This window comes from Triticum urartu, chromosome 3A, assembly GCF_056163025.1.
Source record: "Triticum urartu cultivar PI428250 chromosome 3A, HENAU_Tu73, whole genome shotgun sequence".
Classification (NCBI taxonomy): Eukaryota; Viridiplantae; Streptophyta; class Magnoliopsida; order Poales; family Poaceae; genus Triticum; species Triticum urartu.
Window position 1 is genome coordinate 572,049,723 of NC_141875.1, and position 19,429 is coordinate 572,069,151.

Consider the following 19,429-nt stretch of genomic DNA (forward strand, 5'->3'; position numbering starts at 1 on the left):
CCCTCTCTTGGCACTGGGAAACCCAGTGATGAAATCCATACTGATTTTATCCCATTTCCATTCGGGAATAGCCAAAGGTTGAAGAGTGCCAGCAGGCCGTTGATGCTCTGCCTTAACACGACGACAAACATCCCAATTAGCAATGTATTGAGCGATTTCTCTCTTCATCCTAGTCTACCAAAACCTCTGGCGTAGGTCTTGATACATTTTAGTACTACCGGGATGAATGGTGAGAGGGGATTCATGAGCTTCCTTAAGGATCAACTGGCGCAGATGTTGTTTCTTGGGAACCACCAAACGGTTCTCGAAGAAGACAGCACCTCGCTCATCCATGGAGAAACATTTAGCAACTCCGCTAGCGATGTTTTCCTTAATCCGGGATATGCCCTTATCATACCGCTGGGCGGTTATGATTTGATCCATAAGGGTAGGTTTCGCCACCAGGGTGGATAGGAATCCTCGAGGAACAATGTGAAGGATAAGCTTACGGAATTCCTCATGGAGAGGTGGTTGACTCTGTTGTAACATCAGGTTGTTACAATAGGATTTACGGCTTAGTGCATCAGCCATGACATTGGCTTTGCCCGGGGTGTAAGTTATTCCTAAGTCGTAATCCGAGATCAACTCAACCCAACGTCTTTGCCTGAGATTCAAGTCTGGTTGGGTGAAGATATATTTCAAACTTTGGTGATCGGTGAAGATCTCACAACGATTACCGAGGAGGTAATGTCGCCAGGTTTTAAGTGCATGGACTACAGCTGCAAGCTCTAGATCATGTGTGGGATAATTTTCCTCATGTGGGTGTAATTGCCGTGAAGCATAGGCAATTACCTGACGATCCTGCATGAGTATGCAACCTAGTCCTTGTCGCGAGGCGTCGCAATAGATAATAAAGTCCTTGGAGAAATCTGGTGGTACCAGTACGGGAGCAGATGTCAGGCGTCTTTTCAGTTCCTGAAAGCTGAACTCGCACTGTGGAGTCCACTCGAACTTTTTATCTTTCTTGAGGAGTTCAGTTAGAGGTTTAGCAACCTTGGAGAAATTCTCGACGAAGCGGCGGCAATAGCTCGCTAAGCCAAGGAAACTCCGAACTTGCTTGACCGTCTCAGGTGGAGTCCAATCAAGGACGGCTTGAACTCGCTCAGGATTGACAGCAATACCCTTGCCAGAGATTACATGGCCTAGATAGGTCACTTCTGGCAACCAAAATTCACACTTGGAGAATTTGGCATAAAGGCGATGCTCTCGAAGTTTCATCAATACCAGCCTTAGATGTTCGGCATGTTCCTCTTCATTCTTAGAGTAGATGAGTATGTCATCGAGGTATACCACGACGAATTTATCCAAGTTCTCCATGAAAACCGAGTTCATTAACCAAGAGAAGGTAGGGGGGGCATTGGTTAAACCGAAGGACATGACGGTGTACTCGTATTGGCCATAACGAGTAACAAAGGCCGTTTTGGGAATGTCCCCACTTCTGATTTTGATTTGATGGTAGCCCAACCTCAAATCCATCTTGGAAAAGACTGAGGATCCAGCGAGCTGATCATACAGATCGTTAATCCTAGGAAGCGGGTATTTGTTCTTGATGGTGACCAGGTTGATAGGGCGGTAGTCCACAACCATTCGATCCGTTCCATCCTTCTTCTTGACGTAGAGGACGGGGCAAGCCCAAGGAGAGGAACTAGGAAGGATGAAACCCTTTTTCAAGGACTCATCGAGTTGGTTCTTAAGTTCGGCTAGTTCTAAGGGTGCCATCTTGTAGGTTCTTCTAGAAATTGGCACGGTTCCTGGAACAAGGTCTATCACAAACTCGACATCCCTGTCAGGTGGAACACCTGGCAGTTCTTCTGGAAAGACATCCGGAAACTCTCGGACTATCGGAACATCCTCAAGCTCTGGAAGGGGGTTGGCATTTAGGGAGTAAAGCTGGCGCTTGGCCACTCGAGTTAAGACATTGACTGTCCTGCCCGATGGGTGAGTAAGCTGAACGGTTCTAGTGGCACAATCAATCTTAGCGTAATGAGCTGACATCCAGTCCATACCCAAGATGATGTTTATGTCCGTGGACTTGAGAGCTATCAAGGATGCAAGGAAGACAAGTCTATCGACAAGAATTTCGTTCCCATGACTTACTCTAGAAGTTTGCCATTTGGAACCCGGAGTTTGAATTACCATGGAAGTGGGCATGTCATAGAATGTCGTGTTATGCAATCGAGCATAGCTCTTGGATATGAATGAATGAGATGCTCCAGTATCGAAAAGAACAGATGCCGGATGGCAGTTAACAAGGAGCATACCAAGGACGATGTTGGGATCCTCATGAGCCTCCTCGGCTGAAACATAGTTGACATGGCCACGTGCAGTGGTGGCCGGCTTGGCGTAGAATGTTTTTCCCGCGGGCTTACCACGGCCAATGGACTTTCCAGTTTGATTGGGATTGTTGTTCTGGGGACACTCTCGGCTATAGTGACCCGGCTCTCCACACTTAGAACATGTCACCACATTGGGGCGTGGAGCAGCATTAGCAGCGGGGCCACCATAGGGCTTGGGCGGTGCAAATTGCTGGTTGGGACAAGGCGCCACAAAGGATGGCCTCGGAATGAACCTGGGTGGCAGTGCCATGCTTGGAATCCACACCCGGCGCTTTTGAGCTCCAGAGCTGGATGAAGAGCCAAAACCACGGGAGTGCTTGCGTGAAGCGTCATAATCATTCTGGCCTGTCTCAGCACTGATGGCTTTATTGACCAACTTCTGAAAGGAGGAGCACTCGTGCAGACGAAGATCGCGGCGAACCTCAGGGCTAAGTCCCTTGCGGAACCTTGCTTGCTTCTTAGCGTCAGTAGATACCTCTTCGGGAGCATAGCGTGCCAGATTTCCAAATTCACGACTATAAGCATCCACAATCAGTTTTCCTTGGGTGAAGTTGCAGAACTCCTCCCTCTTGCGATCCATGAGACCTTTCGGAATGTGATGCTCGCAGAAAGCCTCACTGAACTCAGCCCAAGTAGTAACTTGGCCGACCGGGCGCATAGCTTCGAAGTTTTCCCACCAAAGGCTAGCAGGGCCTTCAAGGTGATAGGCAGCATAGGTAACCTTGTCGGCTTTGGCTACGTTGGCAGAACGTAGCTTGTGAGTGATGCTGCGAAGCCAGTCATCCGCGTCGAGGGGTTTGACGGAATGGTTAAAATTTTGGTGGGTACAGCTCGATAAAGTCATTGATTGACACCAAGTCATTTCGTGGGTGGCGTGCAGTGTTCTGCTCAATCCGCTCTAGTAGGCGCTTAGTCTCACGCTTGTTTCTTTCCGCCTCAAGCATTACTTCGGCCAGAGAAGGCGGGTGAGGCAGATTTTCCCCTCTAGCTGCACTGGCTTCCCCCTGCTCCGAGGCAGCAGGGTTGCTGCAGGTGTTGACCATCCTAGGAGAAAACAAGACAATGGTTTAGATAAGGATGGCTCAAACTTAGCACGGAGTGCAGAATGTAATGGATAACGCGGAATGCAGAGATGTTCATCCGTATGTCATGGTAACATAAAACTGCCATATATATAACAACGGTCATACACATCATACATAGTTTAGTACAAGCCCAGGCTACAGTACCACTATGATGAAAGACGTTACATCACATCGGAGGTATTCCAAGCTCCTATACAGTATTTGTCTACACCTCCGGATTTGATTACACACAAAGTCATATTCCACAAGTCTCGCAGGACAGTGGAGATACAACTTATACAATACTAGTGGTACTACTACTAAATCAGACAGCTCCGTAGTAGTCCTCATAGAAGTCACCTCCATAGCCTGGAAGTTCAACGTGACCATCCGGGAACAGACGGTCCTGAGGAGCCTGTGGACCATAGGGGCTAGGATGAGGTCTTGGACCAACAAACGGTGGCCTGCGGGGACCACGGGGTGGGGTGATGCCTCCCACATCACGCCAATCCACCATGTCTGGCAGAGCTGATCTCATAGGATACAGATCCCTTGTATCCATACATCCAGCTTGCACCACAGGTGCAAACCGAGTCAATGTGGCCCAATGATCAGCACGGGTATTGAAAAGCTCCAGCCTCAAGGCCCGATTCTCTCGGTCCTTATCTTCGAGCATCTCGGCAGTGGTACGAGTTAATGAGTCCTCCTGAGTGGAGCCAGCATAGATAGCCTGAAGATACCCTTGCGCTCCCGGAAGTGAAGCTGGCATGTAACGGAAGTCGGTGTTCCGAAGCAGGCCAGTCCAGACTCGCAAGATGGTCATCATGGAATAGGCAGCATCCTGCAGAGCCATCTCAACAGTAACCCCGAGTCCATAGGAACAGTGAAGGGGCTCGGTAGATCCAGGATAATAAGGAAATATCCTGACGGTGCAGAGATATTGGCTTTGATTAAAGTCGCGGAACTGCTCTTCGATGGTGTATTCGGGATACCAACGGTAGCCCGTCTCGATCAATACCCGGACTAACATAGCAGTATGACCGGGCACGTCGAGGCACCGGGTCAGGCGAACCACTTGGTTTTGAACACGGTTGGCCATCTGAAAGCACAACCACAATGCAAAGACATGAGAATTTCTAGGGAAAATTGGACAGCATAACAGCTGTAAATGCTCAGAAAAAGATTTGAGACATCCATAAAAGTTCGCAATACCACTCAACAACATCATATCAAGATTCTGATCCAAATAGCAACATACTAAAATAGTAGAAACTGAACTGGGGCTTGTAGCATCAATCCTATAAGCTACTACGGATTAGTAACACGTGAACCTGATAGAAAGAGAGAGCCTAGTCCTTAACCCACGTTGAAAGAGAAGAGAATGACTCAGATCAGAGTCATAGGGTAAAGGAGTAAAAGAGCCTTACGTTCCCTCCCACAATCAATTCCCCTACATATAACTAAAGCATTTCTAGACTCGACATCGACCAGTTTGGCTCAACGAACCTACAGGCAGTCCAGCTCTGATGCCAACGCTGTCAGGACCCCGATTCCAAGTCACATCGATCTAGCCGGTAACACCTCATATCACTTTGCGGCGTCACGCACGGTATCCCACGGGTGTCGCCTTACCATGGCCCGGGACCGTTTCCGCCTTTTGGCTCAAGTATATGATAGTTTCGCTAGCATCCATATGACAGAGAACCCGGGCCGACATGGCTAGTCGTGAACCCAAAGCGGCACAGACCTATGGAGACAGGCATACATGAATCACATCGAACATGTCGGTCATCAGCAAGTGATTCCGGGCTGTAGCCCTGGGCTAACAGGACTCCGGTGAACCGGGCTGTAGCAGGCTAGGCAGGACTCCGGATATCACCGCGTGACATTTCCCCGAAGGGACAGACATAGGAACGAAGTGAAACACATGCCGGCCAGTCAAGTGTCCTGAACAGTAGTGCTGGGCTAGCAGGACTCCGGTGAACCGGGCTGTAGCGGACTACTATGGCTCGATGAACACTAGACTACATTTCCCCATAAGAAAGGCTGCCAAGGATAAACAACTAGATTGTCGGATCCCACTCATACCAAGCATTTCAATCATACACACAATATGCCCGTTATGAGTACATACAACATGGCAACACAACAAAACTCTACAACTCAAGTACTTTATTTAAAGGCTCCAGGGAGCCATACATAACATGTCCATACAGATAGGGGTCACATGACCCGACACTCAAGTCATACAAACATACAAGCACATGCGGAAGCAACTAGTCTGAGTACAGACTCTAGAAAGAAAGAAGGCTTCTCGAAGCCTGTCTATATACATAGGGCCCTCCATGGCCAGGATCACCACCTGGGTGGCTAGTCACTCGTCGACATCAAGGTCTACGTAGAACCCATCGGAGGGGGCGGTGTTGTCGTCTGAGAACAGTAATTAAGCAAACATGAGTACAAAGGTACTCAGCAAGTCTTACATCAGAACTTACTAGACATGCTTATTCTCAAGAAGGTGGTGGGGTTAATGCAGCAAGCCAGCTTTGACTCTAGGCTAAGCTATCCTACGGAACTTCACCAGTAAAAATAGTTTTCGCACACGAGTCCACTACTCACCAACACAATACTCCACTGGGGATCCTCCCTCGTCATCCTACGAGAGAGCCATCCTCGGTACTCACACTTATCCTAAGTCTTTTAGTAGTATCCATTAACTTGTCTATAAACTGTATAGGCAACCAAGTAGTCCTTTACCACGGACGCGGCTATTCGAATAGTTTTATACCCTGCAGGGGTGTACTTCTTCATACACGCTTTCACCACTTACCACCATTTACATGACAAGTACTCGGCAACCTTCAAGAGGAAGCCCAGCGAGGGTGTTAGCCACGGCCTACCTAAACACTGAAGTCTCTAGTCCAGGTTTATCGCCTATCCAGGTTCCATCCGCAGGGAGTCCGGCCGAGGTTTCCACATACGGCCCCGAACGATGTGAACAGGGATCCTGAGGCACCAAACGGGTGACTCGGTACACCGTGCCATGGTGTATCTACCGCAACATAGCCCACCAATAGGGTCAGCGCTACGCACGGCCGCCAACACATAACCTACAAACACCAGAAACTATTTGCAACTCCTGGACAGAGTACTAGGGTGGTTAAGAAGCCGAGAGGGTCAATTAAGGATCCCAATGCATGGTAGTAGCTGAATCTTAAATCACACATACAGATCTCAGTTCTTAGGGACGGCCTCAATGAAACAACCCACCATGTACTCCTACATGGCCTCTCATCGATACCTTTACCAAAACATGTTCAACACATCCCTCACATTACCGGCATAAGCATTTCACTCTAGCCCATCACCTAGATGAACCAGACCTGACACAACTCTAAGCATAGCAGGCATAGCAAGGTAGGAATCACGTACATGGCTCAATCAACTCCTACACATGCTAGTGGGTTTCATCTAGTTAATGTGGCAATGACAGGTCATGCAGAGGATAAGGGTTCAACTACCGTAGCACACAGCAGTTTGAATCGCGTTGTCTTAATGCAGTAAACAAGAGTAGAAGCGAGAACATGGGTTTGTATCGGAATGATCAATGGTTGCTTGCCTGATGGAGTGGTAGTGGGATAATGCCCTTCAGTTGGATACTCGTGAATATCCTCGGAGGTAGAACCTACCACGAAGAACACATCGGAACACAGTCAACACATGACGATATGCAACAATATGATGCATTCTATGACATGGCAATATGAATGTGTCTTGGCCTAATGCAAGCTATAACAGAAAGGAATGAACTAATTTGAATCAAAGATTCAAATATTAGCTCATTAAACATGGCCTCAATAGTGCATCTCCTTATTCTGCTTAAACAGCAAGGTAAACTTGTTTTGTCATGCATGAAACCATTACATATGGTTAGATTGAATTTTTCTGATCATTTTTCATATATAAATCTTTGCATTTGGAGCTATGGTTGATTTTCTATGATTTTTAGAAGTTTTAACTATTTTCTGGAAATTCCTGAATAAAAATAAATCCAGAAAATGCATTACTGCGTCATCATTGCGTCATGCTGACCTCAGCAGGTCGAAGGCGCCAGCCTAGGTCAAACCTGACTGGTGGGCCCCTTCTGTCAGCCTCTCAGCTAATTAACAGGATTAGATTAACACTAATTAGCTGTCAGTGGGGCCTAGGCCCACATGTCAGTGACTGATTTAATTAAAATTAATTAAAACTAATCCTAAATTAGTTAGCAGATCGGCCCCACCTGTCATAGACTCAGGGGGGTCTAGCTGGGACCACCCAGGAGTCAAACTAGGTCAAACTCGCCGGCGACTCGACGCCGGCGAGGCCCGAGACGGTGGCGCAGCTCGGAAAACGCCCACAGGGCACGGGCGAGGCCGTTCTTGGGCTCGTTGGAGAGCTCTTGCAGTCGTGCATCTAGTGGTGGTGGAGGTCGGGCCTACCGTGGCCGGAGACGACGATGGCGAGCTCCAAGGCGGCGGCCGGAGTTCGGCCATGTGCGGGGAGTGGGCCGCGGCGTGCAAACACGGAAACTAAAGCGCTAGCGAGGCACTACGCGATGTGGTATGCACGTTGCATAGCACCGGAGGACCAGATGGTCGCCGGAGCGACGCCGGCGACGAGCTTGAGCGGAGACGAGCTTCGGCCATGGTGGAACTATGGCCTAGAGGGTGCAAATGCGTGGGAAAGAAGAGGGGGAAGGCGGCGGAGCTCACAGGGAGGTCGATGAGCAGCTCAGTGGGCTCGGGGGCGACCGGAGCGAGGCGAATCGATGAACGGCGTCCGGCGGGTACCGAGGTTGAAGACGGCGCGATAGCGGTGATGCAGGGCCTCCGGCGAAGCGTGGCTCGGTGGGGAGGGCGAGGGCGTCGTGGCAGAGTGATTTGGCTTCTCGGAGGGGTGAGGGGGTGGCTCTCGCGTCGTCTACGGCGAACGGCAGCGAAGAACGCGCTCGGGCATCGCGGGAGAGAGTGAGGGAGACGAGGGGGAGAGTGAGCGGGGATGAGAGGGGGACGTGGGGGTCGCGTGGCACCCCTAGGCGTCTCCAGGCGTCGGCGGAAGCAGGAGGTGGCCGGCGCGTGGCCGCGGGCGCCGGCCACGCGCTCCGCGTCCTTCTGGCGCGAGGGGGACGACGACGGGCAGGGCCAGTCGGCTGGGCCGAGCCAGGTGGGCTGGGCCAGCACAAGTAAGGCCCAGGTAGCTTCCCTCTCTCTGTTTTTTTATTTGTTTCTGTTTTTCTATTTAACTGCAACTGTTGGGCTTTAATTAAAATACTAAAACGTTTCCAAAAATCCTGAAAATAATTGTGGGCTCTGCTGAGCTAGAAAATTGTGCACCAATTTTGCCAGAGGTTTTAACCCAAGACAAAGAGGGTGAACTTTTTAGAAGGGCATTTCAGGTTCATTGAAAATAATTTTAGTAAACCCTAGTTGTTTCCAGGGGGGTGTTGGGGGGTTTCTGCCTTCCCCATTTCAAATTTAAGAGAAATTTAAACATGATGCACATTCTAATGCTTGAACTAGCTAGGGCGTGACAAACCCTAAGCTTGGGGATGCTAATTTTGCTATGTCTACTACTTGTTGCAATGATTATGATTGGGGTGATTTTTCTTATGGTCTTGAAAATTTATTTAAGCCCCATCATGAATATGAGACCGGTAATAATGTTTGCAATAATATTGAAAGTGGGTTTGGAAGAGTGTCAACTTTAGATCCCGTATATTTGGAGAATGTTCAATCTTATGAAGTTTTTGATAAAAGTGGATTTGGAGAGGTCATGACTTTAGTTAATGTTAATCCCACTATTTTGGAAGAGTGTCAACTTTGCATACATGTGGATCGTGTTAAGAATATGTTTTGTGATAGCTATATTGTTGAATTTGCTTATGATCCTACATGTAATTATTATGAAAGAGGAAAATATGGTTGTAGAAATTTCCATATTACTAAATTACCTCTCGTTATGTTGAGATTGCTATTGTTTCTTTCCGCTTCCTTGCATATGCTAGTTTTGCTTGTCTTGATAATTTGTTTGATTATATAATGCCTATGCATAGGAAGTATGTCAGACTTAGATGTGATTTTCATATGCTTCATGATGCTCCCTTCGTGTTTCAATTTCTATCTTTCATGTGAGCATCATTAAAATTATAGATGCCTAGCTAGGGGCGTTAAACGATAGCGCTTGTTGGGAGGCAACCCAATTTTATTTTTGTTCTTTGCTTTTTGTTCCTGTTTAGTAATAAATAATTCATCTAGATTCTGTTATGATTGTGTTTTTTATGTTTTAGTTAGTGTTTGTGCCAAGTAAAGCCTTTAGGATCTTCTTGGGTGATTGTTGTTTGATCTTCCTGATAAAAACAGAAAATATGCACTCACGAAAATAATTATCATTTCTTACCATAGAGCGATAAAATACCAATTCCAACTGCAGTAGATCAATATACTTTTTATACTAGTCGTCCTAATTTTTCAGAATTTTTAGAGTTACAGAAGTACTCGAATCCCCCAGATTGCTACAGACTATTCTGTTTTTGACACATTCTGTTTTTCGCGTGTTGTTTGCTTATTTTGATGAATCTATGATTAGTATCGGGGGGTATGAACCATAGAGAAGTTGGAATAACGTAGGTTTAACACCAATATAAATAAATAATGAGTTCATTACAGTACCTTAAAGCGGTGGTTTATTTTCTTATACTAACGGAGCTCGTGAGATTTTCTGTTAAAGTTTTGTGTTGTGAAGTTTTCAAGTTTTTGGGTAAAGATTTGATGGATTTTGGAACAAGGAGTAGCAAGAGCCTAAGCTAGGGGATGCCGCGGAAGGCATCCCCTCTTTCGTCTTCGTATATCGGTAACTTTACTTGAGGCCATATTTTTATTCACCACATGATATGTGTTTTGCTTGGAGCGTCTTGTATGATTTGAGTCTTTGCTTTTAGTTTACCACAATCATCCTTTCTGTACATACCTTTTGGGAGAGACATGCATGAATTGGAATTTGTTAGAATACTTTATGTGCTTCACTTATATCTTTTGAGCTAGATAATTTTGCTCTAGTGCTTCACTTATATATTTTTAGAGCACGGTGGTGGTCTTATTTTATAGAAATTATGTATCTCTCATGCTTCACTTATATTATTTTTAGAGTCTTTTAGAACAGCATGGTAATTTTCTTTGGCTATAAAATTAGTCCTAATATGATCGGCATCCAAGATGGGTATAATAAAAACTTTCATATAAAGAGCATTGAATACTATGAGAAGTTTGATTCCTTATGATTGTTTTGAGATATGAAGATGGTGATATTAGAGTCATGCTAGTTGAGTAGTTGTGAATTTGAGAGCTACTTGTGTTAAAGTTTGTGATTCCCATAGCATGCACATATGGTGAACCGTTATGTTATGAAGTCAGAGCATGATTTATTTTTTGATTGTCTTCCTTATGAGTGGCGGTCGGGGACGAGCGATGGTCTTTTCCTACCAATCTATCACCCTAGGAGCATGTGTGTATTACTTTGTTTCAATAACTAATAATTTTTTGCAATAAGTATGTGAGTTCTTTATGACTAATGTTGAGTCCATGGATTATACGCACTCTCACCCTTCCACAATTGCTAGCCTCTCTAGTACCGCGCAACTTTTGCCGGTACCATAAACCCACCATTTACCTTCCTCAAAACAGCCACCATACCTACCTATTATGGCATTTCCATAGACATTCCGAGATATATTGGCATGCAACTTCACCGTTCCGTTTATTATGACATGTTCTATCATTGTCGTATTGCCTTGCATGATCATGTAGTTCACATCGTATTTGTGGCAAAGTCACCTTCATAATTCTTTCATACATGTCACTCTTGATCCATTGCACATCTCGGTACACCGCCAGAGGCATTCACATAGAGTCATATTTTGTTCTCAGTATCGAGTTGTAATTCTTGAGCTGTAAGTAAATAAAAGTGTGATGATCATCATTATTAGAACATTGTCCCAGTGCGGTAAGGATGATGGAGACTATGATTCCCCCACAAGTTGGGATGAGACTCCGAACAAAAAATTAAAAAAGGAAAAAAAAGAGGCCATAAAAAGAAAAAGGCCCAAATAAAAAAGAGAAGAGAGAAAATGAGAGAAGGGACAATGCTATTATCCTTTTTCCACACTTGTGCTTCAAAGTAGCACCATGATCTTCATGATAGAGAGTCTCTTATTTTTTTCACTTTCATATACTAGTGGGAATTTTCGTTATAGAACTTGTCTTGTATATTCCAATGATGGGCTTCCTCAAAATGCCCTAGGTCTTCGTGAGCAAGCAAGCTCGATGCACACCCACTTAGTTTATTTTTGAGCTTTCATACACTTATATCTCTAGTGCATCCGTTGCATGGCAATCCCTACTCACTCACATTGATATCTGTTGATGGGCATCTCCATAGCCCGGTGATACGCCTAGTTGATGTGAGACTATCTTCTCCATTTGGTCTTCTCCACAACCACCATTCTATTCCACCTATAGTGCCATCTCCATGGCTCACGCTCATGTATTGCATGAAGATTGAAAAAGTTTGAGGACATAAAAAGTATGAAACAATTGCTTGGCTTGTCATCGGGGGTGTGCATGATTACATATTTTGTGTGATAAAGATAGAGCATAGCCAGACTATATGATTTTGTAGGGATAGCTTTCTTTGGCCATGTTATTTTTAGAAGACACGGTTACTTTGTTAGTATGCTTGAAGTATTATTATTTTTATGTCAATATTAAACTTTTGTCTTGAATCTTTCGGATCTGAACATTCATGCCACAATAAAGAAAATTACAATGATAATTATGTTAGGTAGCCTTCCACATCAAAAATTCTGTTTTTATCATTTACCTACTCAAGGACGGGCAGGAATTAAGCTTGTGGATGCTTGATACGTCTCCAACGTATCTATAATTTTTGATTGTCCCATGCTATTATATTATATGTTTTGGATGTTTAATGTGCTTTAATATGCTGTTTTATATTATTTTTGGGACTAACCTATTAACTGCCAGTTTCTGTTTTTTTGCCTATTTTAGAGTTTCGCAGGAAAGGAACACCAAACGGAATCCAAACGGAATGAAACCTTCGCGATGTTCTTTCTTGGACCGAAACCAAACCAGAAGACTTGGAGTTGAAGTCTGGAACTCCGCGAGGCGGCCACGAGGCAGGAGGGCGCGCCCAGGGGGGTAGGCATGCCCCCACCCTCGTGGGCCTCATATAGTTCTGTCGATGTACTTCTTTTGCCTATATATACTCTTATACCCTAGATCGATCACATAGGGCCATGAAACCACTTTTCCAGTGCCGCAACCTTTTGTACCCGTGAGATCCCATCTTGGGCCTATTCTGGCGACCTGCCAGAGGGGGAATCGATCACGGAGGGCTTCAACATCAACACCATAGCCTCTTCGATGAAGCATGAGTAGTTTACCACAGACCTTTGGGTCCATAGTTATTAGCTATTTGGCTTCTTCTCTCTCTTTGATTCTCAATACAAAGTTCTCCTCGATGTTCTTGGAGATCTATTCGATGTAATACTCTTTTGCGGTGTGTTTGCTGAGATCCGATGAATTGTGGGTTTATGAACTTGATTATATATGAATATTATTTGGTTCTTCTCTGAATTCTTATATCCATGATTTGATATCTTTGCAAGTCTCTTCGAATTATCAATTTAGTTTGCCCTACTATATTGATCTTTATTGCAATGGGAGAAGTGCTTAGCTTTGGGTTCAATCTTGCGGTGTCCTTTCCCAGTGACAGTAGGGGCAGCAAGGCACGTATTGTATTGTTGCCATCGAGGTTAAAAATATGGGGCTTATATCATATTGCTTGAGTTTATCCCTCTACATCATGTCATCTTGCTTAAAGCGTTACTCTGTTCTTATGAACTTAAAACCCTTGATGCATGCTGGATAGCGGTCGATGTGTGGAGTAATAGTAGTAGATGCAGAATCGTTTGATCTACTTGACATGGACATGATGCCTATATTCATGATCATTTCCTTAGATATCTTTATAACTATGCACTTTTCTATCAATTGCTCGGCAGTAATTTGTTCACCCACCGTAATACATGCTATCTTGAGAGAAGCCACCAGTGAAACCTATGGCCCACGGATCTCTTTCTTATTATATTGCATCTCTTTTATTTACATCGCATCTCATTTACTATTTTGCACTCTTAATTTTTGCAATCTATATAACAAAAATAAAAGAAATATTTATTTTGCTATCTCTATCAGATCTCACTTTTGCGAGTGACCGTGAAGGGATTGACAATCCCTTTATCGCGTTGGTTGCGAGGTTCTTGATTGTTTGTGCAGGTACTAGGTGACTTGTGCGTTGTCTCCTACTAGATTGATACCTTGTTTCTCAAAAACCGAGGGAAATACTTACGCTACTGATACGTCTCCAACGTATCTATAATTTTTTATTGTTCCATGCTATTATATTTTTTGTTTTGGATGTTTAATGGGTTTAATATGCACTTTTATATTATTTTTGGGACTAACCTATTAACTAGAGGCCCAGTGCCAGTTTCTGTGTTTTGCCTATTTTAGTGCTTTACAGAAAAGGAATATCAAACGGAATCCAAACGGAACGAAACCTTCGCGAGGATCTTTCTTGGAACAAATGCAAACCACGAGACTTGGAGTTGAAGTCTGGAACTCTGTGAAGCTTCCACGAGGCAGGAGAGCGCGCCCAGGGGGGTAGGCGTGCCCCCCACCCTTGTGGGCCCCACGGAGCTCCATCGACGTACTTCTTTCGCCTATATATACTCTTATACCCTAAAAACATCAGGGGGAGCCATGAAACCACTTTTCCACCGCCGCAACCTTCTGTACCCGTGAGATCCCATCTGGGGCCTGTTCCGACGTTCTGCTGGAGGGGGATTCGATCACGGAGGGCTTCTACATCAACACCATAGCCTCTCTGATAATGTGTGAGTAGTTTACCACAGACCTTCGGGTCCATAGTTATTAGCTAGATGGATTCACCTCTCTCTCTTTGGTTCTCAATACAAAGTTCTCCTTGATGTTCTTGGAGATCTATTCGATGTAATACTTTTTGCGGTGTGTTTTCCGAGATGCAATGAATTTTCGATTTATGATCAGGTTTATCTATGAACAATATTTGGTTCTTCTCTGAATTCTTATATGCATGATTTGATATCTTTGCAAGTCTCTTCGAATTATCGGTTCAGTTTGGCCTACTAGATTGATCTTTCTTGCAATGGGAGAAGTGCTTAGCTTTGGGTTGAATCTTGCGGTGTCCTTTCCTAGTGACAGCAGGGGAAGCAAGGCACATATTGTATTGTTGCCATCGAGGATAAAAAGATGGGGTTTATATCATATTGCTCGAGTTTATCCCTCTACATCATGTCATCTTGCCTAAAGCTACTCTGTTCTTATGAACTTAATACTCTTGATGCATGCTGGATAGCAGTCGATGTGTGGAGTAATAGTAGTAGACGCAGAATCATTTCGGTCTACTTTTACATCGCATCTCGTTTACTATTTTGCAATCTATACAATAAAAATACCAAAAGTATTTACCTTACTATCTTTATTAGATATCTCTTTCGCAAGTGACCATGAAGGGATTGACAACCCCTTTATCATATTGATTGCGAGGTTCTTGATTGTTTGTGCAGGTACTGGGTGACTTGCGTGTTATCTCCTAATGGATTGATACCCTGGTTCTCAAAAACTGAGGGAAATACTTATGCTACTTTGCTACATCACCCTTTCCTATTCAAGGGAAAACCAATGCATGCTCAAGAGGTAGCAGCTACTTTGTCGCATCACCCTTTCCTCTTCAAGGGAAAACCAACACATGCTCAAGAGGTAGCACCCCACGCCATCGCGGACCTCCTCGGCGGCTCGCAGGCTCCACCCTCAGACCGCCACGCGAAGCAGTTCTTTCGCCGGGTGGGCGCCGCCCACATAAAGCAGGGAACACCACCTGGCTGGCTGGCGCCTAAAGCCGACCACATCTTCGACTCTAGTGACCACCCCGCGACCACGGCTGGTGCCGGCGCGCTCCTGATGCTTTGCACCCCCACCATCTACAATGTGGTAGTCACCAGGACCCTCGGCAACGGTGGCGTCGGCCTCAACGTCCTCTCCGTGGAGGCATTCGGCCTGCTACACGTGACCCACGGTCGGCTCCGCCCCACCAAGCCTTTCTCTGGAGTCGTCGACGGCTCCACCTGTCCCCTCGGGCAGATTTGCCTCCCTGTCACCATCGGCACCCGCGACAACTATCGCACCAAGCTCATCGACTTTGACATCGCCTACATCGTCCTATCGTACAACGCCATTCTCACGTACCCGCCCTTGGCCAAGTTCATGGCGGCGACCCACCCAGGCTATAATCCGATGAACATGTCGGGAAGCAGTGGCGTCCTCACCGTAGCGGGGGACACTAAGGACGCACTCTTAGCTCTCAAGCACGCTTTTAGAGCGGCGGCAGCCGCGCGACCAAGCAAGGAGGGAGTCCCGGAGGCTTCGTGGGCTGTGCCTGCAAAGAAGAAGCAATTGTTCTCTCAAGATCGTGCCGAGAGGAAGCAGGTGCCGGTCGACAAAGACGGGGCGTTAGGTTCCACCTTTACCATATGCGCCGGCCTCCCTCCAGACAAAGAAGAGGCGTTGGTCAGCTTCTTATGCATGAACAAGGATGTGTTTGCGTGGGAGCCTAAGTATCTGGTCGGGATCCCGAGGGGAATAATCGAGCACCACTTGAGGGTATGCCCTCACGCACGCCCGATGTAGCAGAAAGCGCGGCGGTAGTCCATAGAGAAGCAGTCGTTCATCGTCCAAGAGACCCGCAAACTGTAGGAGGTTGGCGTCATTCGGGAGGTACGGTATCCAGAATGGTTATCGAACCCGGTTACCGTCCCCAAGAAAGGCGGGAAGGAGCGCATGTTCGTCGATTTCAGGAACCTCAACCAGGCCTGTCCTCAAGACCCATTTCCGCTTCCATGCATCAATCAGATCGTCGACTCCACCACCGAGTCCGACTTACTGTGCTTCCTGGACGCCTTCTCGGGCTATCACTAAATTAAGATGGCGGTGCAGGATGTTGGGAAGACGGCCGTCTTGACCCCATGTGGGGTGTACTGCTACACCTGCATGCCGTTTGGGCTGCGCAATGCCAAAGCAACCTTCCAGCGGTAGATGCACATCACTTTGGGCCGACAGCTCGGGAGGAATGCCTAGGCATACGTTGACGACATAGTGGTGAAATCTCGGGAGGCAAGGACCCTTTTTAAAGACCTGGAGGAGATGTTTGCCAGCCTACGCAAAGTAGACCTGCGACTCAACCCAGAGAAATGTGTGTTTGCCGTCCCCTCCGGCAAGCTGTTGGGTTTCCTGGTGTCGCACAGGGGGATCGAGACCAACCCAGAGAATGTCAAGACCATAGAAAGGATGAGCCCGCCACAAACCCTCAAGGAGATGCAGAGCTGGCGGGATGTGTAACCTTGCTCGGGCGCTTCATATCCAAGCTGGGGGAGGGCGCCCACCCGTTCTTCAAGCTGATGAAAAAGAAAGGACCGATCGAGTGGACTCCTGTAACACCCACGATGCAGCTATATCTCCCACGTGTCGGAGCACGACTTAGAGGCATAACCGCGTGGTAGGCATGTCACAAGAGGGGTAATCTTTACACATCCCATGTACTGAATAAGAAAGAGGTACAGAGTTGGCTTACAATCGCCACTTCACACAATACATAAATATAGCATTACATCATCCAGATACAATCAAGGTCCGACTATGGAACCAAAATAAAGACAACCCCAAATGCATAAGATCCCCGATCGCCCCAAATAGGCTCCACTACTGATCGTTTAGAAAGGAAACGTAGTAACGTCCTGAGTCCTCGTCGACCTCCCACTTGAGTTCAATCGCATCTCCTGGAATGACATCGTCGGCACCTGCATCTGGTTTTGGAAGTAATATGTGAGTCACGGGGACTCAACAATCTCACACCCTCGCGATCAAGACTATGTAAGCTCATGGGTAGGAAAAGGTTGTGAGGTGGAGCTGCAGCAAGCACTAGCATATATGGTGGCTAACATACGCAAATGAGAGCGAGAAGAGAAGGCAAACCACGGTCGAGAAGCTACCAAGATCAAGAAGTGATCCTGAAAGCTACTTACGTTCAACCATAACACGAGACCGTGTTCTCTTCCCGGACTCCGCCGAAAAGAGACCATCACGGCTACACACGCTGTTGATTCATTTTAATTAAGTTAAGTGTCAAGTTCTCTACAACCGGATATTAACAAATTCCCATCTGCCCATAACCGCGGGCATGACTTTCGAAAGTTCAAAACCCTGCAGGGGTGTCCCAACTTAGCCCATCACAAGCTCTCACGGTCAACGAAGGATATTCCTTCTCCCAGGACGACCCGATCAGACTCGGAATCCCGGTTACAAGACATCTCGACAATGGTAAAACAAGACCAGCAAAGCCACCCGAATGTGCCGACAAATCCCGATAGGAGCTGCACATATCTCGTTCTCAGGGCACACCGGATTGTCCAAACTTCCGGTAGGCCAACCCAGAGTTGCCCCTGGTGGCCACCGGCGGCTGACAAGTTGGACCAACACTCAGAGGAGCACTAGCCCGGGGGTTTAAAATAAAGATGACCCTTGAGTCCGCCGAACCCAAGGGAAAAAAGGCTTAGGTGGCAAATGGTAAAACCAAGGTTGGGCCTTGCTGGAGGAGTTTTATTCAAGGCGAACTGTCAAGGGGTTCCCATTATAACCCAACCGCGTAAGGAACGCAAAATCAAGGAACATAACACCGGTATGAGGGAAACTAGGGCGGCAAGAGTGGAACAAAACACCAGGCATAAGGCCAAGCCTTCCACCCTTTACCAAGTATATAGGTGCATTAAAGATAACAAGATATAATAATGATATCCCAACAAAAATCATGTTCCAACAAGGAACAAACTCCAATCTTCACCTGCAACTAGCAACGCTATAAGAGGGGCTGAGCAAAGTGGTAACATAGCCAAACAACGGTTTGCTAGGACAAGGTGGGTTAGAAGTTTGACATGGCAATATGGGAGGCATGATAAAGCAAGTGGTAGGTATCGCGGCATAGGCATAGCAATTGAGCGAGCAACTAGCATGCAAAGATCGAAGTGATTTCGGGGGTATGGTCATCTTGCCTACAAAGTTCTCCGAGTTGACGTAAGCTTGATCCTTGTAAGCGTACTCAACAGGTTCCTCGATCACGTACTCATCTCCCGGCTCTACCCAAATAAAGAACACAAGCAAGGGAAACACAATCAACCACGGTGCAATGCACAAGCAACATGATGCAAAACATGGCATGATATGCGGGATGTAATATGCAATGCATATGCGAGCTCCGAAAGGAAAAGATTGAACCAGGCCTCAACATGGCAAACCAAGAGTGCCGCTGGAAAGATGAGTTGATTTCGGTCGAAATCGATATAAATGTCACCGGAATCGGATGCACGGTTTGCAAATGGCAAGCAAAACAATAATGGCACAATTTTGTGATTAACAACACGATGCCATCTAAAATGCAACAAGAAAATAAGCTACTGCAATCTAACATAGCAACAAAGCACGTGGCAGTGATCCACTCAAGATGCTTGACAAAATATGAACACTGAGCTACGGCTAAATCACACAATAGCAGGTTCAAACAAGCTTGGCAAAAGTGCAAAAGATATCAGCTTCACAGACTTAGTGAAAATAACATGTCAGGAATTAATATTAGGAAGCAATGTTTAGAGCAAGATAACAACATGCTACAGGATCAGGAAATAGGAAAGCAAGGCATGGCATGAAACTACTCAAAGCATATAACAAAAGTCCCTTACTGACCATAAGAGAAAAGGGCACAGACAACATGATGGCACCCATGTAA